The sequence below is a fragment of the Capsicum annuum genome, chromosome 6 (assembly GCF_002878395.1).
Source record: "Capsicum annuum cultivar UCD-10X-F1 chromosome 6, UCD10Xv1.1, whole genome shotgun sequence".
Lineage (NCBI taxonomy): Eukaryota > Viridiplantae > Streptophyta > Magnoliopsida > Solanales > Solanaceae > Capsicum > Capsicum annuum.
The window spans coordinates 188,846,588-188,851,092 of record NC_061116.1 but is presented as its reverse complement, the minus strand read 5'-3'; positions in this window follow the sequence as shown (position 1 = coordinate 188,851,092).

Below are 4,505 nucleotides of genomic sequence, written 5' to 3'. Positions count from 1 at the left end.
AATGGCTCACAATCCGTCAGTAGTGGTACCTCAAACAATCGGATTCTTCGAATTCACTCAACGGGAGATGATCACAATGAATTTTTAGAAGACAAGAAGTATTTTTCAGCTCTAAAAAATTATCTAATTGTATTGTTACTGAACAGTCACATCACTTGCACCCAGTCTCGCATTCCTTTCGAGATGCATTGCGCATGCTTCACTTGTTTTAAATCCGAGCCAAGCGAGCGACAACGGAGCCAAGCGAGCGACAACGACGACACGAGGCACCTCTTTGTTCTTGCCTCACTATCTATGTGAAAATGTGTTTCTTAATAAGAACACATGAAAGTTTCTTTCTCCCACCAATGTGGAAGAATTAGTAGACTTTCCTTATTTTTGAGTACATTTTCCTTTTTAAGAGTGATCTAATTTTTTGGTCCACTAATTCCCTCCATTTACCATCCACACGTTCAACTTGAACCCCACATTTACAAAATTGAAATTGTAAATTTTGTTGTCATCTATTGCCTCACGATCAAAATTGCTAATACCATAATTACAGTGATTTTGAATCTGGTAAGTTTCATGAAAGTGGTCAAACTATTTTTGACCTTTCTAAAATCACGATAGATATGTTAGTGATTGAGGTGGATTGATGAATTATATGTCCTTTTTTGAAACTGAGTTGGTGATTTTGGTCGTCATCACAAAGATCTTCACTTTCACGTGGTCTATAATAGCGGACAGTAATCCGCAATCGTGAAGACTAAACTTTAATTTAGGTAGAAATATATATTTTTTTTCAAACCAACTTCGTTCTTTCACCATTTTTATTAGTGTTTAATTGTGGTTTGTCAGTCTATTAAGCAAACACAATAGTACCTACTTAGGATAAGTTTATAAAATAGTCACTCTAACTTAAAGTTAATTTTATTCTTGCATCAATAAAATACTTGAGCTACTACCATATATTTTGTAAAAATAGCTCCGATTATTATGAAATAATAAAGAATAAAGAATGAGTAGGGAGAGAAGAGAGCGCAATCGTTATTTCTCTTGAGGGATAATTTACAATGAAGACCCTTCTATTTATAGGAAAAATTTACTCTTAGTTTCTGCATAAAAAACAGATACTTTAAATCCTGATAGATATCAACTAGATCTTGATAGACATTCACTACAATTGATATACATTATTATCATAACACTCCCCCTTGAATGTCTAACAATACGTATATAGGCTGCCTCATTACAAACCTTACAAAGAAAATCTAGCGGGACAAAACCTTGAAAGGAAAAAAGAGTACAACGCATATTTGTTCCCCCTGATGAAAAAATCAATGAAATTTTGATCCCGATCTTGTGCATCATCTTCTTGAAAGTTGCAGTTGGAAGAAACTTGGTGAATAAATCAATCACATTATCACTTGAACAAATCTGTTACACGTAATATCACCATTCTTTTGTAGTTCATATGTATAGAAAAACTTTGATGAAGTGTGCTTCATTTTATCTCCTTTTATGAATTCTCCATTAAGATGTGCTATGCATGTTGCATTATCTCTGTATAAAATTGTGAGTACAGTGTCACATTTCAAACCACATTTTTCTCGAATGAGATGTATCATGGACCTCAATCATAAACATTCTTGGCTTGCTTCATGACTAGATATTATCTCAGCATGATTTGATGAAGTGGCTACGATAGACTGCATTGTATATCTCTGAGATATGACAGTATCCCCACATATGAACACATAGCCTATTTGAGATCGAGATTTATGTGGGTTAATTAAATATCCAGCATTAGCATAATTAATAAGATCGAGACTGCAATCTTTAGAATATAAGATCATGTGTTTGATCCCATTTCGATGTCTCATAGTAGGAGCAAAACTATAGCTTACTAATAAATTAATCGAAAATGCCATATCAGGCGTTGTAGTATTTTCAAGATATATTTTGTCCAGTGACAATATTCAACATTTCATGTGTGTCATCTTCAAGCGTGAGGAGTGCAAATCAAATATGTTTCACTTATCAAGATGCACCCTTTCATGTCACTTGATAAATGTTTTTACGTCAGCATGCTTAAATAAACGTAGAATTCGGATCCTCGTAATCTCTCACAATATTGCACCAATATTGTATCAAAGATATTGATGATATATCATTTCGTATTGGTTCGCAATGCGACATAACATTTTGAGATCTCATCACTTCATTATTTCAGGTACCTTAACCTCTCATAAGGTTTCATGAAGTGTTATGTCGTAAGCTCTTCAAGAGCACATTGCCTTCCTATTATGGTTATTTTCTCCTTAGTCTTTACAAGGATTATAGTCTTTACAAGGATTATTTAATTTGGAAGTAATTGGTCTACCACGCTTCACGCATACGTAGATTTTGTCTTTTATGAACACAAAATAGGAGCACTTGCAGCTTAGATATGAGATTAAATTTAATTCAGTAAATGCTTACGACATATGACTTGAATTATCTTTTGAATGAGGATCTAATGATAATTCCTAACATACTTCATAGTTACTTATAATCTCCCCATTATGTTAGAAAAACTAACATTCATCCTCCATCTTCTTTGAGGAATCCATTTTTTCGCATCATGATATATTGTTAATCCTATACCGCACATCAAAACAATTAGATGGAATAGTTGGTTCCTGACCTTGAAACATTTGAGAGGAAAGAAATAATCATAATTTATTGGTCTAATGCATACAAGTATTATTATATGCAAAATATCATATTTCAGACCAACATATGAAGTTTTGTTCTCCTTAGCAATGGTTTAGCTATTTATCAAAGACATTCAATGCCAAACCATCATTATCAAGATTGTCTTGATTATACAATCTAAAAGTTATGCTCTTAACTCAATTTTATTGAGCAAGCAACTTTATGAATGTTAAACTGCAGGTTGACAATGAATGTACACGTGATCATCTTATTGATGCATCTTTTCAAGATATCCCATGATAGGTGAACGGACCCTTATTCACCTTTTATACTTTTCAGATTTTAAGGGATCCAATCTCAAAATTAGTTGGTACAACCAACTTATCATGAGAACAAGCAACATTAAAAGTATTGAAGAATTTTCTAATTCTTCAATATATGCTCAGTTCTCAGTATGCACATCTTCAAGATGTCTCAATAGTTCATGGCAATTTATGAACTTTTATTTTAGCAAACTTCAAATTTACCATGACATGTACCTTTTACTTTATTAAATTTTAGATTTATTATTAAATGAATAAAGTTCAGATTTACTACTTCAAAAGTAGATTTCAAAATACTCTTCTCAGTTATTCTACCTCTTTCGGAGGTGAGTTGTATGTGATACAATCACAATCAAGTGCACGTTTATGCTGATAAGCTTTACTAATATTATCACAATCATCCCAGAAAATGGATCTATGCTTATAATAATCAAATTTTTTATTTTTGGGAATGAAATATAATCGTGCGTTAAGTCTATCAAATTATGATAGCTTATAACCTCTTTAAAAATATTATTAATTTAAGAGCAAATTGAGGTGTGCATATAATGTAGAGAATTTTTCTCTTAGAATACTTTTTGGGGTATATCATATATTGCTACAACATTCACTTCAAAAAATAGAGCAATTTGTCATCTTTCAGGCTTATCATATATTGCTACCGCATTCATTTCAAGAATGGAGCATATTCAATGATACAAATTTCATGTCTTTCACCAAAAATATATTGGTTTACCTTAGCCATCATAATATCATCAATATGGTACATTGAGATTCAAACTCAATGCCTTATTCATATAAAGGCGTCTTAGGTTATACATCGATGGGACTTAAACCCAGTATTTTATAATCATAGTGTATCGGAACTTTAAGCCAATGTCTTACCCTTTGTGCGATGCAATTAAATTCACCGTCTTATTATTAATCTTGTATAACACGTAAGTCCATGCTTGTACAGTAATTTAGATGTTAATGATCCACTGCAAAACCTTAATAACTGCATAAAATTTTTAAGCAAACAAAAAAAACTCCACAAAAAATTATTCAAGCTTCTCATATAAAAAAGAAAGAAATAGATTTCATCTATAAATATACGTTCTTGCAGTACTAACATACCTTATTTGTTACCTATACTTTGGTTGTAGTCTTTTCCATTTTTAAACTTTGGGCAGAATGTTCATTACCACATGAACGTACAACAAAAGAAGTAATAAAGTTGACATGGTGTGATGTATAGTGAGCAAAATATATGGTTATTTACCGTTAAGATGTCATTGGTAACAAACCTTTTTAGATGTGGAAAAAATTTGCAGACTGTATGAAACTCAACTCGTTGGTTAGAGTAGTGCGGATAACGCGTTATGAAATAACAAAGAATAAAAAACAAGAGTAGAGGGAGAAGAGAGAGTAATTGTTATTTCTCTTGAGGGATAATTTACAATGAAGGAAACCTTCTATTTATAGGGGAAATTTACTCCTAGTTTCTTAGTAAAAGACATATAC